Here is a 17150-nt window from a genome sequence, read left to right as displayed (position 1 = left end):
ACATGGCCCATGAAAAGCTAAGGTTGCACTCACATTTTATTTTCACTGGGAATTGTTATGAATTTGTGACTGCACTATACGTGATGTGCGTGTGCTTGGCTGAACACCACAAGCTATTGAAGGAAAAGAGGCAAGCTGTAGCCAGTGACAGCTTTCACAATCTTCTAGCAGTAGGCAAAGCTCATTTGTGGGAAAACCTTGAAGGTTTTCCTCCATGCCTCCACAGCTGCTGTTCTGAAGGAAATGAGTGCATCTTGTGGGTACTATGAATTATAAAGATAAACTTGGACAACCACAAAAAAGCATTAAAAATTAAATGCAGCCTGACTCCTGTTCCATTTTCCCTTCAGAGGTGCACAGCTGACTGTCTGTGTTGGTGTTACCTAACCACAAGCAGCCTTCTCATCTTCTGCGAGCTGTGTTTCTGTCCAACGATAGTGACGACCCAACCACTCAGTCTAAAGATGTCAGGGGAGGAGAAAAACCAGACTGCTACAAGTGACACAGCGAATACTCCTTTCCTGTTACAAATTCCACATTAAACCTAAGTAATTACTTGGCTGCAGTGATACTTAGTCTACAGGACAATACGTTTACAGACATTTAGGAACAGCAGTTTACAATAATGCTTGCATATGGGTTTGATATCTCGTGTTGTTAAAACAAATCAGCAAGTCTAGACTGCAATTTGCTGAAGCAATTTATGGTTATTTCATGCCTTATTTTCTCTAAGCAGAGGTGAATACATTTGACTGTCCTAAGAGGAAGGATGGTAGTGCACATTCTTTTCATTTTAACTGGACGGCTGATCTGAAACAGAAGCATTAATGTGCTCATTTTCATATCACAGAAAAGCTGCCCTAGACTATTAGTGCTTTATTCCACTACGATGCTCGAATATTTTGCCAACTGCTGCTTAATCATGAAAGAAAGCAATGCAAGGTGGTCAAAGCAGCTGCAGCCATTTCTTTGCAAATGAATAAATTGGGAATGTCAATACAGTAAGTCAGTAGCAGAGCAGGGGGAAAGGACCCACCTGGGAACCCTCAGCTGCTGTACGATGTTACTGAAATCACTGGAGCTTAGTTAGCAGTTAGCAGGAGCTGAGGATTCTTCTTGGCTCTTCACTTGCAGGCTCCTGCTTAATAGCAAGGTAAAACAAATGCTTTAGTATTTAGGGGAATGTTGCTTTTCAACAGACTTGCCGTTGCTTTCCTTCTAGGTGAACATTGGCAGGTAATTGTGTCACCCTATTTTCCTATCAGTCCCGCACGGCAGCAAAACAGCAGAAGATACCGTGCTAAGTCTGCTTAGACATGATCGCATTTCTGAAGAATGTAACAAGATATACAGCTAAACAAAGTAAGAACGGACTCTACAAAGCTAAGAAATACTTTCCCAGTGAGAGTTTGGTTTCCTTGTGCTGTGCCGGGAAAATGCCCCCCAGGCCCCACGGCTGGTGCCCAGCATACCAGTGCTGAGCCCCTGCACGAGTGAAACCACTGCAGAGCACAGCCCCAGGGCAGTACACCTTCACAGAGACTTGTCCTGCTTTGAAGCTGCCTGTCCTCCGCAGAGCCGCTTTGAATATGGTGGGCTATAGCTTCAGGGTACTCTGCAGTGAAGGAGTACACTTGGCACTGTCAGAACAGAAACTGGATTTATACAAACTAGTCACTAGCAGTCTACTAATCAGAAGAAAGTTCAGGCTGTGTCATTTTAATAAAGTTAAAAAAACACAACACAGCAACTCGGCCAACAGAGACCTTTACGTTTGCATGGACAGCAGCGCTTTCCAAAGCTAATCAGTTATTATAATGAAGATCCTCATGGATTTCATGGAGCCCTGTATTCTTCCACTTTCCTTTTTTCTTTATTTTTTTATTTCTTATGGAGATATATATGAATTGCATCCTCAGTAACACCCTAGTGTCTAGATCAAGGTTTTTTTTTTTTTTTTTTTTTATGTACTTTGATTGTCATACTACTGACAGAAAGACTTTGGAAAACCAAATGCATTTGTTTTTCCTAGCAGTGGTCAGATTTTGAATTTACAAGGAAGTGCGTCGTTTTATTAAGAAGGTAAAAAGGACATCACCCTTTATTGGTACAAAGTAGTGTAACTCCACTAATTGTAATAGCGTGCTGCAATACTTTGTTTTCTTTGAAAGTTGAGATCTTTACGGAAGACACAACTATATATGCATTGCATATTGACCCTAATACCCAAGCTCATAGGTGTCCTTCTTACCTTTACCACTGGCCCTCATTTTTATACTTCAGACAAGCACCAATTTGTAACAAAACATGAAGAAGACGTTACAGAGCACTATGTGAGGATCTTACAGCACTGTGCAAGGTGTAACTAATTGAGCCTTTGAGCCTCCCAGGGCTGAGGAGAAAGGAGCTGGGCTGAACTTCAGCTCCAAATAGACTGCAGTTTGTAACAAGCCACCTCATTTCAAATTATTGCTCTTCTGATATTATTACACTTCTGGCTGTGTTTGGTTTTACTTACTTTGCACTGCACATATGGACTGCAGTTTTTTCTGTAACTTAATCCTAAAAACATCAGTTCTAAGAAGGGATCCTCCCTCGTGTAAAGAGAGATGTGTGTATTTATCAAGAATCAGACTTGAGCTTCTATAGACTGGAACTTGGAATTATCTAAACAGGTCAAAAAATCCTGTCTGATGATCTAAGAAGGCTGTAGAAAGACAGGCATGAAGCTGTGTGATTGTATTGGGGTGATCTATGAGCAATAGCTGAGTACCTGTCCCTAATTGCTCTGAGAGATGTGCCAGGTTATTAAACCAACAATCATAAGTGAAAAATGTCCTCAGGCTCACACTGGTGTTTGTAGAAAGCCTCTGTCCGTGTACGATGTTTCTGAAATTTCGACGCAACATTCCAGGATGTGTGTCACGGCCTCTTCTGAGAAGAGTGAAGTCACTTGGCCTTTGGCCTTGTGACTTCCAGCACACCCCAGGAAAGGCGTATCTCATCAGCAGCCACAGCCTGTGTAACTTCGTCGCCTGTAATTACCGCTCCGGCTGTGCCAGGCTGAATTAACCCTTATGTAGTGCACGTGCTGCTGTGCTCCCTGGGTTGCCTGTGCTTGGAAGATGTTTAAAAAGGCTGACTGCAATACCTTCATCTGTTACCATACATGATCCCAGCATGAGTGAATCGAGTCTGTCCACTTCCACAGAATATGATTTATTCTTTTACTTTTCAACATTCTTCATATAACACAAAGATTTTAAATGGAGTAGAAACCAACAAAAAATCCAGAAATATGAAGCCCCAGCAGTCAAATCAGGCACAATCCTCTCATGCTTCTTTTCTCCTGTGACTTCTGTGAACGGTTTGCTCCTGAGCGCTGGATGACACTGGAATGTGACCGTGACACCACAACCACTGATGGTGTCACGTTCCTCTCACAGACAGGGTCGCTCTGGGCTTAGCAGGGAGACGCATGTAACCCTTTTGTCCCTGTGCTAGGTGGGGAGGTAGAATGATTTGTTTGGTGCCATCAACCTAGTGTCCTCCATGCGAGCAGTCATGATTGCCTGTACACGACACTCACCGTATCTGGTAAGACGCATTGTATTAAAACAAATGCTTCTAACTAGACTCTTGCCTCCTAGCATTCTGTTAAAGTGTTAAGTGTTTTAAGATAAATAAATGAGATTTATTTATATGCTCAGGCAAATAATCTACTTGGTGTTTTTTCCAGACTTCTAAACAACATTTCTGACAGCATCTTTCATGATCTCGAGTACAAATGTTGTTCCACACCACCTACCAGCAAGACAAGGAGAAAAGATTCAGGTGTCATCCTTTGTCTTCTTCCCTGCCAGTTCACACAGATCAGACAGAATTTCTTTTCTAAGCGTTAGAGTAACTAGCTAGTGCAAAATCAGATCTACCGATTAATGAAATGTCCCCATGGAACACAGGGCTTCTCTTATTCCACTTTGGCTAATTAGTGTACAAAATTAATTTTCTCCTGATTATCATCAACATGAAAACATGATAGGCCTGTCCTTTTTATCAGAGTCCTTACCTTTCATCTGGAAATTCAGACACTGTTCCAGATGAAATTAAATTTCACTAATGACAGGTAATGAGTGTCAGAAAAACAGCATATAACGTACCACATACAATATATGCAGTAATCAATCAAGCCTAAGGCATTATGGCAACCGAACTATGTATCACTGTTTAAAGCATATGTAAAATTTTTCTCAGGGGGAAAAAAAAAAGAAAAATGAAAGAATTGCAAATTTTTCACAGTAGGCCTAGCTGAGAAAACAATTCATTACAGAAGGTGTTTTAAAACACTTTTCTCAGTGTATGCTCATTTCATCTGTTGCTATTGCTCATTCTTGTCCTGAATTTTTGGGAATTAAGGGGTTTTCTGGCCCATGGCTTGAAATGGTCCTCCTCCTGTTCTCAGAAACCCTCTCAGAAGTCTGTCAGCTGCAGCACAGCTATCTTAGGCATTTGTCTTCTTAAGATATTTTTTTCAAAGTAAATACAACCAACAATCATAAAATGACAGCCTCCGCTTGCAACTATAACAGAACAGAGTTATATATTGAATACTGGAACAAAACATTTGATGGGAAAGGACCACACCATCCAGGGCAATGTAGCTACACTGGTTTGTATTGGGCCATAAACTAGCTACCCAATCCAAAAATCATATTAAAGAATGTTGGAAACTATTCTGAATGTGTTACTGCTTCCTTCAGGAGAAACGAATATCTAGCAGAAAGCTGGAACTCAGCAGACAAGACATCTTGCATACTTCTTTATGAATATGCTTTTTTAGCTTCTTTTAGACTTGTCTTGAATTCCATGGTAAGGATGTGCTTGGTTCCTCTGTTGAGAATAGCATTGTCCTTGCTCCCAAGAGTTTCACTGGGAAACCATCACTCAAAACCTCTGCTCACCATGGCCACAGTGAACAGCTCAGAACCAGGAGCAGCTTTTGTACCTTTGGTTTGGGGCCTGGCTCTCCATACAGTGAAGAACTCACTTAGACAGCTTTGACAAATCTCAGTTCCTGGCCTCAATCTCTGCCTCCCAGAACACTTAGCCAAACAAAAGTACATTAAAAGTACTTTAAAATGGCATTGCATAGAATCACACAAAATTTACGTTGTGTAGTGTGCACATGGTGAGAGTCAACAGGGGTAAGTGAAGAGGTGTGACATAGGCTGTGCCATGTCTTACAGGCTTTGTAGATAAAAAAGTATAAGCTCTGGCATGTGAAGGGGAAGAGATTTTTGTCTATTGCTTTCTGTTGTGAAACAAGATGCTCCTTGAATTCACTGGCGGGACGTTTAAGCCTGACCGGACTAAGTGAGCCACTGGGCTTCTTGGAGGGAGCACCATTTTTCTAGTACTCCCCAAAGTAACTTTGATCTGAAGGAGCATGGACCAGTTGACTGGCTTCTGCTTGCCTCTGAAAGAACAATGATCAGGGGAAGGACAACAGACTGAGAGCACATTACCCACAGCATGTAAGAAACATGAAACAGGAGACTAATACCAAAGAGAGCCATACGAGAGGCTGCTCTTCAGAAGACAGCAGCACGATCACTATCAGACTTTTGGTTCACGTTTCCACAACCTGAGCCTACCAAACAATTTTCAATGTACATAATGCAGGATTTGCAGGACATTTGGCAAGACATCCCAGGTCCCATCTGTATAGATAGAACATAAGTGCAGTTCTTTAACATAAACTTTTGCTGCTAAGTAAGATTGGCTCATCAGCTCTGTTTTGGTCAAGGTAGTCCATACACAGATTGACTGAAGATATATTCTGCCCCTAAGGAGCTATGCTGAGGAATAACACTATAACATAGCAAACACACCTCAAAGGATCTCCTTAAGTCTTCTTCTGAACCTGACCTTCTACACCTGACTTGGTTTTTTGCTTCCACTTCTGCTGGGAGGCTGTTCTGGAACTCCACACCTTGGATGGTAAATGTCTTCCTCCAGATGTATAACAAACAAGCCAGGCTACCTCAATATGGCCATTTTGACAAATGTGGTAAGTTTCTGGGAAAGCAGAAAGAAGCTCATTTTAGTAGATGACTGAAGAAATAATTCTACCCTGGATGCAATTTCTGCAACGGGAATTGAAAGCATAAACATAATCTGATACTGGAACCGAGAGGAAAGGAATATATAACAAAGCCAAAATTATGAAGAAAGAAGAGAAAGACATTTGTGGGGGAGGATAGTACCAGAGCTAAGTACTTCAGCTGAGATGGTAAATGGAAAAGTGTCAATGAAGATGCCTGTGATCTGGTTTACTCTTCCACAAATCCATCAGATATTCCTGTAACATTGTGTGCCATTATCCCTTTAATTTGATGTTGCCACTTTTATGTCATGTGAAATATCTTTTGAATGCCAGGGCAACTGAGATTCTGGCACACACCACTGACAGCTGTTTTGAAACTAAGAATATGATGCATGCCACATCTGGTGGTGTTGGTGTACAGACGGTGGAAAAGTACAGCTTCTTGTTTGGGATGGCTGGGAAGGATTTTCAGTATCTAAGTCGCTGTAACAGACTTAGCCCCCCTCCTAAGACTATATAATGACCTACCCATAGAGATAGCCTTGGAAAATCAGAGCCAAAAATTGATATGAGTATCTCTGACAAGCTAGTTCACTGTTTGTAACCAGGAAAAATGACACAGCACATGAAAGAAGAGGGAAGTTTAAAATGTATAAATGAGTTAAATGAGTGAATCAATAAATGATCTAAAAATATTTTTCGTTAATTTTCATGACACAGATGTGACTGTGTCAAGCCAGGCATCATGTGTACTTAAGCCTAATAAAGTCTAATACCAATGACTCAATGGCAGAAATGGCAGCTGGTCCCCTGGAAGCTACAATGAGTAATCAAGGAATTGCTGGTTTGGGGCTGACACTGAAGAAAGTGTACAGTAATAGAGTGAAACCATAAATATTGTGCTTTAGAGAATTTGTAGTCTAACAGCCAGGTGAGCAGTGTTACCTCTCCTAGCTCCAGATGCGAGCATTTTTCACAACTGATTTTTGAGTGTGTATGTCCGTAAATGATCTGGGTGTCTGTACTGATTCACTATCCCCCTAGTCCTGTTTTTCCAAGAGAAAAGTTATCAGTAGGGAGAAAGAACTAGGAACAGGAGGGAGTCTGTGAAAGGATATATTTCTTTTTTTTTTTTTTTTTTAATAGAGACAGAGGTGTCAGACTGCGGTGTATGAGTGGTGGACATAGTAGAGGTAATCTTGGTTGCCGAACAGATTCAGGACAGTTATTCAAATCTGAGCACATCATTACAGGTGGGTGCTCAGCACTTGGAAGGTAGGGCCCTCAGTACATGAGTCTGAGTTGCTTGACAGATCATGAGGTCACCTATTTAACCAGACACAAATCTTCCTTTCAAATTAAGGTTAAATGGCAGATTTTTCTCAAGCTTTTTAATCAACTTGACTTAATTTTGATACTCACAGGACCATGACAGCAACAGAGAGAGGAGAATATACTTCAGATGAGAACTAAGGATCTCCACAGTTTCTCTGGGCAGCCTGTGCCAGTGCTCAATTACCTGCAGAACAAAGAAGAGCTTCCTGATGCTCAGAGAGAGTCTTCTGTGTTTCAGTTTGTGACCATTGCCTCTTGTCCTGGCACTAGGCACCATTGACAAGAGCCCAGCTCCATCTTCTAATTAAAACTAAACAGGACTGGAATGGTCATTCTCTGGCACTGTTGTTTGTATACAGGAAGATAAGTAACAGCAAGTAAAAATGAATAGTGTCACATACAAAGAAACCCTTAAATGTTTTTGAAAAATTTACTTTGAGTCTCTAAGACACTAAAGCCTCTGATGCAGATGGCTTCCACCAGTGGGGCCCTCAAGGACTCCTGGAAGTGCATACATGCAACCAAACATAACAGACAGCTTAGTTCAGGAAAAAAAAAAAAAAAAAAGGCTTTTTCTTTACAATCTTCCCTTCATCATTTAAATTTTCATATAATTTAGATAAATTTATGCAATGAACTGCTAAGATGTATGAAAAACATAGCTGTAAAGAAATTATTAAAAACAAACAAACAAAAAACATTGAAAGAGTCCATTGATGGTGAATACTTTAGGACAAAAGATTCACTTACTTTCCTTTGGAGATTCAGAAGGTTCATCTGTACATCCATGATGAATAAGCAATGGTTTTTAAAACTTATGATTGCCACAAATGAGTGTGTATATTTACGAGTGCATAATGTATAAACAATTAAAAATGTAAACAGTGACATTTTAAATGTCAAAGAGCTTATAATTCAGGCTTTCATTATATTATTATATCATGCTGAAGCTAACCGTTTTCAATTACTCCCTGAATAATATGAAATAATGATTTAGTGTTCAGAATAAAAAATTGAAATATCGAAATTCAACCACAGAGGTTCTGGAAACCATCTAACATCTGGGTGCTGAGTAAATTTCAGACCACCCAACCATCACTTGGTCATTGGTTCTTCAAGTAAAACCTCACTAGCTTCTAGACGTCTGAAGCACTACTTTGTCTTTGTATTCTGGATGGGAGAAAACAGAAAAATAATATTTCATAGAGGTAAAATTGTAATTTTGAACTTTCTGTGATATTTGTGATAAGATGCCATGAAAACACAGGGCTCTAATAATAAACCATATCTAAATTATGATAAACAAGGTTTCTCTACTTAAAACATGCAGTGAGTGAAGCTGACTAAGCAGCTTTGAAATTTTCTCAATTTTCTTTTCCTACCAGCAGCTTTCACTTAATGTAGAATCACTCTGTGGCTGATACTCAAATCCTTTAAATATGTAATTTTAAAATACATAAAACTAAACTCAAGTGCTTTAATATGGATTGATTAGACTCAGTGTCAAAATTCAATTAAAACCATCTGATGGTGGAGCTTGCCTGGGGAAAGTGACTACATTAACAGCAACACTAGTATTTTGTTTCAGATGGAGAAAGTCTTTCTGTTGAAGCTACACGTTTTTCTGTCCTGGAATGATTTGGATGGAATTTTAGCCAGAAAATATGAACACTTACATTTCATACTTCTGCATGTTTTAGGGCCTTCAACAAAGAGTTGTAGTGCTGTCAGGCTGTCTTAGGCTCCACTAAACTTTTTGAAACACAATGAGAGTGGAAGTTTATTTTGATGACTACCTTACTCTTAGTTGGCTGATTTTGGCAAAGATTCCTGAATTTCCATGAAACAATGCCAGTGGCATCAAATGAAAATAGAGCCTTGAAACTGGAAGTGGACAAGTATGATTCCATGCTTGAACTGGAATCTGATCAGGTGCAGCTACAGAATAAAGCACTCAGTAGTAATCAACATTTTGAGCACAAGGGTTAAGACAAGTCTGGATTTTCTGTACTAACCATTACTGCAGCATCTAAGTGCATCTCAAGTAGGTCCCCAGTTGGCTTTATCAAATCATAGAATTGTTTAGTTTGCAAAAGACCTTCAAGATCATCAAGTCCAATCATTGAGCACCAATGCTCTGATCTATATTCCAGAAGCCTCACTACTCCGGGCACCTACGCACGGGTGTTGGAGAGGAGCAGTGCTTCTCCATGCCTTGCCTGATCCTCTGCTGCAAAAGGGAGTTGTGGAACTGGGCAGAGGTTGGGAATGCTCTATCCAGCCCCAAACGATGCTTTTAAGTGAGGTCAAGCTGCTGTTAAGTGGCACAACACAGTCCTGAAGAGGGATTAGTGTGGACATGAGTGATCTTCAGCTCCCGCTGATCACACACTTGCTTCAGAGATGCATCCAAGATTAACAGCTGGCGTTCGGCTCACTGGAAGCACCATGTGTCATCTAGAAGGATGAAAACACATGTAGAGCCTTAGAAAGAAATAAAGAAAATGCCAATAACCAAACCAGTGACCTTCCCAGCCAGTTCTGTCACCTCCTTATGTATTTTAAAACACCCAGGATATATATTTTTTTTCAGGATGAACATTCTGGATTGATAGAAACCTGAAATATTTGGAAAGTACTACTCTCAGGAGTAAGTGTTGCAGGAGGAAGGTCTACAGTTCCAATATGCTTGAACACCACAGTATGTAGCAGAATATGACCAGCTTTATTTTTAAATATACAAGTGTATGAAGAGAATTTCTATTCTGCTCTTAAATAAAGCAAAATCAACTATATTTTTATATGGCACTTCTTTATAAAGAATTACTGAGTTCCTAAAAATTGAAAATTCTTGTAACTATAAGGATGTACTGGATGTGTGAATTAAGAGCTTTTGATGGGACAGGACACAAAATCATTAATAAGGGATCATCATTATCCCAGAAGAAATATCTCAATAGGTCGAGATTAAAAAAAAAATACTAGCCAACCCTCTTACCTTCCACTCCCCTTTTTTAATACACATTTCATCTTAATTAAGTAGGGCTGAATCTGAGATTGATATTATTACAATTTTAGCAATTCTCAAGTCATCCGTAAAGTCTGTTATGAATTTGAGATCCGACTTTACAATGACATACAGAAATTAAACAAAAACTTATCTTAAAAATCAGAAGAAAAAATCATTTGGGAAACATGTACCATTCAGCTCCCATTTCAGAACAGTATAAGCAATGTCCATGAGTCCTCTAACTGAATATTTAACTTGTTTTTACTTAACTTATTCTGTAGTATCACAAAATGTGCCATAGAATCTTTGGCTTTGATTTTGCAAAGGCATCTGCCTGAGTAGATCCTTATGGAGTCCCCTTCCTGAATGAGAGCTTAGTTATTGTAAATCTATCCCAGTCATCCCTAAAGAGAAATTGGACTTTTCCACTGTCTGCACTCAAACCTCAGCACCTCCATATGTAGCACGCATCGCAGTCTTCACTTTAAAACAGCTGTCAAGAATGTGTGCCAGACTTTCAACTGTCATGCCATACAGACAGGATCCCACACAACATACAAATGACAAAGTACAGTTAAATAATAGTACATGATATGAGAAGAAAAATGCAATAGATTTATAAAATGGTAGTGGTCATGCTCACTGACTTTACAAAATTCAGAATTTCTCTGTTGGAGTGAGTTTAATACCAGACAGATCTAAATATCATGATTCTAAGATGTAGAAACATTTGTTGAGAGAAGAATAACTCTACATGATGTACTTCAAGAAAGGTGTCCCAGAATTGCTCTGGACTGTTAAATTGTCTAAAATACCCATTCTATTTGATCTATTTACAGTGTGTAAAGCTCTTCTGTTCAGAAGCGATGAGGCACAGCATATAACTCGCAGCTTTCACATTGCGGTGTAAAAAAACACCTCTGAAACTGTCTCTCTATATAATTTGGAATGATTTCACCAATTACCAACACTCTTCCTAAATATAAGTAGAATTTTAGTTAGTAGCATATTTGATGAGGCAGATTAAGCTGACAACTTTCATTAATCAGACGTTGTAAAAATCTTCCAAACCAAAAGGTTTGTCTTAAGAAACTAGACACCGATGTTGGCAGGTTCCAAGATACTTTTTCAACTTTATACAACAGTACATCTGTGCCATTATAAATGACTCAGAAAGTAATATACTGAAATATATACTGATGGCCTGACACTGAAAAACGCCAAAAAATAAGGAAAATTTAGATGGTCCCAACCAAGTGGTTTTATTTGTATGTGTGCCAGATGCTGTAACACCAGAAGCAAACAGTTTGAAATGAAACTCAGATAAATACTAGGAATCACATTTTTCATTGGATTTTCAAATAAACATCATCAAAAAAGGCAATTCAAGAAATATATTGTGAAAATTATTTAATTAAAAATCTATATGACAAAGTGTTTCATTTTGTGTAATAGCATTGTATTTTATTAGTTATATAGTATCAAATAAATTGAGGAAGAGCCCTCTCAGAGGACTCTCTAGACATTGCTTTTATATAAGATCAAGTCAGGCCAGATGATCTAATAGTCCCTCGTGACAATAACATTTATAAATCTATGAAAAAGTTTAATAAAACCTAAGACCAAAGACGAGCTTGTATTGCTAAGTCCTTTGAGCTTTTGCTTTTTTATTTTTTTTCCTTTTGTGTTTATCTCAAAGCAATACAGCTTTTTATTTCAGATTTTTTAATATATTTAAGCACATTGGTTGTTCACTTTCCTGTAGTTATTCTTGAATTTGGTAACCCACTAGTCACAATTTCTATGTTTTTGTCTAAATATTTAAGCTTCTTATTCATTATTTGCAAATTTAAATAGAATGTTTAAAACAAAGTATTGGATCCCACAAATCCATCAAAATCAGTTTTTAAATTAATACTGTAAATTTTTTTTCCTACGTCCTCATTGGACAATTTGCAATTTATTTTAAAATCTTGTTCCTTGTTCTTATATGAGAATCCCAGTCAGACATAACTATTCATTGCTACAGTGCAGGTTACCTCTAAGGTTACCTACCAAGTCACTTCTAAGTAACGATGTAATTTGATTATTACAGCATTTTAGGTATGTCCTACTAACCAATAAGTGTAAATGTAGGGAAAACAGCTCATCTTTTCATTTGTTCCCTGTTCATATAGCCTGTCCTTTTATTCCTACCAAATGGCACTCATCTATAGTTGTTCAGGGTGAGAACTTCCCATGTGCTAAATAACTATTTTTTACTACTTTTTGCGAGTGTCACTCGAGAAATATTGCACCATGTCAATTTTTCTTCAACATCAATCATGCTGTTCAAAGAATTCTGAACTTGTTTTCCTATAGGAGAACTTTTTTATTGTAGGCCATCCAAAACTAACACTGAATTACACAGAATGGTTGAGATTTGTAGGGACCTCTGGAGGCCAGCTGGTCCAACCCCCGACTTAAGCAGGGCCACCCCATAAAGCAGAATGCAGGATGGGTTATGGGCTTTTTTCTGGTTTTGAAAAATTGTAATGATTATGCAAATCTATTTTTAAAATGATTTTTTTCATTTTTATAATTAATTCAGAAAATATGATAATAAAAAAACAGATAATACCAATGAATATTATTTTAAGAATGTACATAATGAGATAGACTGAACTAGTTCTCATCTGATTTGTATGCACGTAACAGCAACAGGAAGCACTCAAAAACCCCTGTACTTACTTGATATTTTGCATACCAGTTTCACAGACCCATGGAATTATGTCTGAGCTGCCAAACATAGGTTGCTCAGCCAGCCTGAGCGCTCTCAGTCTGTCACCAGCTTACCTGCTGCTGCTATTCTAATACCCACACCCTTGCTATACACTTGTACTTCGTGAAGAATCACAGTCGCTGCAGCATACCCCTTTTCAGGGTGCAAGCCACAGTTAAAATACACCTGGAAAAGACTGTAGCATACAATGCACCCTAATATTCACCTGAGTTTCCGCCTGTGCTGATGATTTCCATGAGGTATTGGAATCACTAACTTTTTATGGGTATCCGTATCTCAACTGACAGCATCCACTGTAGCCTGACACTATCCCAATTGGTTTCCAACAGAATTCATGCCAGTGGGCACAGTCTGGATCTGATTTGGAGGATGGAGATGGAAATAGGGATTGTTAAAAACACTCCATTATCATATGGTCTGGTAGTTGGCTACAGTGCTGTTCTACAAACATGATTTGGTACAGATGTTTCATTTAAACTCTAGGTTTATAAAGGTACACATTTTTTTGGTTTACTCTGATTATAACCACAGTCTACTCCTCCCCAGTAATCAACTGCTAGAATTTGTCAAATGTTGTCATTTAATATGTGGGTCACTTCCAGTGCCGTGTTTGTTGCATGGAACGCTCCACTTCCATAGAAACAGATGTTTTAACTTAGCAGCAAAAAGAGCTAAACAAGTGCATGTGAAGGCACAGTGCAAATAATGTGTTTCATTTCTGTTATTTATAGCTGTCCACAGCTATCATAATTTTTTTATTTGAAAATTATTAAATCAATTACAAGAAGTTTATTTGCAGACACTGCCAAGAATGATGCATGCTAGGCAACTGCTTCTGGGGAAAAGTGTCTTCTTCTTGGCCACTTGCACTGACTCTCAGAGTATATGCAGAAAAAATTACCCTTTTTAGATCTCCCAATCCTTCTTGCAGATATGCCAGGTGGCAAGGGCAGTGGAGCTAGTCCTTAATTCCCCAGCATATTTGAATAGGCGAAGGCCAGCTGAAATGATTAGAAAGAAGATGTTAGTGAGAGTGCTCTGGCTGGGAGAATGGTTTTGTTCTTTCTTTTAGTTTGGTTTGACTGACTAGTAATAGTCTTACTTACAATGCAAGCAGGAAATAGGATTTTTTTATTTTTATTTTTATTTTTTTTTGAACAGAGAACTATTTACATACACCACAATGAAGTGACAAATTAGCCATCTGTGAAATTCTTTGCTTGTTTAAATCCTACCTGGCAAAATTTTGGTTACTGAAGAAGCCACTGTCTTTTATAACAAAAGTGGTGTTTGAAAATGAGCCATACTACAGACTTATCAAAGCACACAGACAGAATCATTTTCAACAGTTCTGTAACGATGCACACACATGGGCTGACCACGGAAAGACCTTGTGGAACCAAGTTAAGGGCTGATAGCTGAAGCTGCCTAACATCTTTTTCCAAACAAATCTCAGAATTTCTACTCTTAACTGTGGGCAAGGCTGAAAGCACAGCCCAGGCTATTCCAAAAGTTCAGCGTGTTCCCCTTCACAGCCCACCCAAACACCCCGGACATGTACTCCACCCACCTACACTGGGCTTTCTGTGCAGAAGACAGAGCCAGGCCAGATGAGAGAAATATCTGTATTTGGAAAGCCTCTGCAAATGTGGGACACAAAAGCAGTAAACAAATCAAATGGGATGCCAGACCAAATGTGTTTCACATTTGTGAAAATAAAGTTCAGTCAGGAAGAAAGGTTTATGTGTCTTCTCCTCATATAATCCTTCCCAAGGTACTTTCCTTCAATCCCCCCAATATTAAACCCAGCACAGACAGCAGCAGTATCTGTGAAATGAGCATGAACACACAGCATCACCAAATTTGTTGCAAAGCCACCACCGACTCCATGCAGCTTGGCACCGAACGGAGCTGGGAAGGATGAGCAGGTGTTTCCTTCTCTGGTTTTCCTCCACGCCCTGCTCTGAGCAGCATCAGCAGACCCCGCCGGTCTGCCGTGAGGGCAACACATGTGTGAACATGGTGGGGACAAAGGTTCATGCCTCACCTGCCACTTGCAGTAGCCCCGAGCTCAGCAGCCAGGCTGGCAACTTCTTCCCACAGAGCTCTCGCATCTCTCCCCATGCCTATGAATTCCTGCATCGGAAAATCTCCTCGTCGTTCCCCTAGCTGTGACGAGGAGCTAGGGAAGCCTGCCTCTGTTTGTGTTAGTGCCTGAAAGCTTCTTCAAAGGTCTTTTTGAGGAACTTGTGGAGATATGGGAAACATCAGAGCTCTTCTGAACAGATCACACAGCATCAGAGAGCTCCATGGTTTGGCATCCTGCAGCTGCACTAAAACAATTCGAAGCAAGGTGCGACTGAAAGAGCATCCAGGCAGTATGGTGTAGAACTCCTGCAACATTAAATTCAGGTTAAAAATTAAATATAAAAAGCAGAAATTACTGAAAATTTTGTCCAAGTTTTCTACTAATTCATTTTTCTATGAAAATCTTGATGTAACAAAAAAACCACCTGGGGCTATCCATTAAAGATATACCATCACACATCTGTAATGAAAGATGAGAATTTTGAAAGCTGGGAAATCTGGAAAGCTCTTACAGCTCTCTCCAATGTGTTTAAATTGAATATTTAATGTCCCTACAGTGAGCACAGTCCCACTGAACTATGCAATAAATAAAATTAATTTTAGTTGATATTTTAAAAGCTTATTTATTACTCAAATATAAGTCAGGATCTATACAAAGATGCCTTGAACTAATGTATTGCATATTAAGGCATATGGGCATATTATTTATTCAATAAACTCAGTCCTTTCACTGACTGTGAGTTTTCTACAAAGTGCTATACATCTGTTTTGAACTCATTTTTGTCATAAGATTAAAAAGTCAATTTATGGTACAATTTATGTGAATGAGACTATTCATTTATTAATTTAAGTTTTGAATTTAATTGTTCACCTGAGTCAACTATCATTATTTTTAGTCTTTGCTGAATGGACTTAACCTCTATAGAGTGGGCAGAAGGGCCTTGTTAATTTACTGGGACTTTCATTCATTTAGAGAAGTGTGGGTAAAGAAGGTATGTGTATTATACTAGCACTGGATAACAAGATTAAAGGAATACTATTAGATTACATATTTTTCTTGCTTTCTTAACTAAAAAAATCATTATTTGCCTATATATATGGTCATATGTATATATATTTAATGTGCGCTCTCTTCCTGACCAAATGAACCAGAGAAACACATTGCAATAAAACCCAACTGATTTAGTAGAACTCAAAATCCCGAATCCTTTTTATGCATCAGATATGCACAGCTTTTCCTGTGCACTGTAGTCACATACATCTTTCTTCTCTCGATATGGTTACTTGCCTTAGAGCCAAAATATGGAACAGATATTTGAGGACCCAGCTATCAATGAGAAAAAAAAGTCTTACTCTGCAACATTAGGTGTGGCTTTTCCTTGTTTTTCCTTCTGTTATACCTATTTTCTATTACCTAGCTAACTAATCCTCAGAACAAACCTAAAAAGTAAGCAGAAAGTCATAACAAACTTCCACATTGCTTTCTGTACCTGTCAGAGCCATGGGTCTTCTACCAAGCATTTACACATTCTTCAACTCCTTTATTCTGACTTTGCAAAAGTAATGGGAGAAAGTTTTCTGCCTCAGAAATCCTGCCCTTTTTAGGGATTTGCGTGCTGAATATTCAGTCTGAGTTCAGTGGAGCCTCTTGCCATGTCTCCTTCTCCATGGGATCCCTTTCACACCTCAGAAGTCCCTGACCAGGCCTTCCAAGTGGAAGGCCCACAAGGCCCACAAGCCACCTTTGCTCACATTTTATCATTTTAACTACATTTATGTCTTTGTTCCTTGATGCGTACATATGCCTCTCTGTTCCCTCAGCACAACCC

At 39.0% G+C, this 17150-nt stretch overlaps 1 long non-coding RNA gene across 1 annotated transcript; it reads left to right on the top strand.

Moving 5' to 3' along the window:
- The first annotated feature begins 645 nt into the window (after positions 1–645).
- Positions 646–3925, top strand: LOC308191061. The gene is made up of 2 exons (XR_013947685.1): positions 646–1153; positions 1223–3925. It is a non-coding gene; the product is annotated as an uncharacterized lncRNA (long non-coding RNA).
- The last annotated feature ends 13225 nt before the right edge of the window (positions 3926–17150 follow it).

Source organism: Anser brachyrhynchus, assembly GCF_964034855.1.
Source record: "Anser brachyrhynchus genome assembly, chromosome: 2".
Taxonomy (NCBI): domain Eukaryota; kingdom Metazoa; phylum Chordata; class Aves; order Anseriformes; family Anatidae; genus Anser; species Anser brachyrhynchus.
The sequence above is the reverse complement of the archived record's forward strand: the minus strand, read 5'-3'. Positions and strand labels throughout refer to the sequence as shown.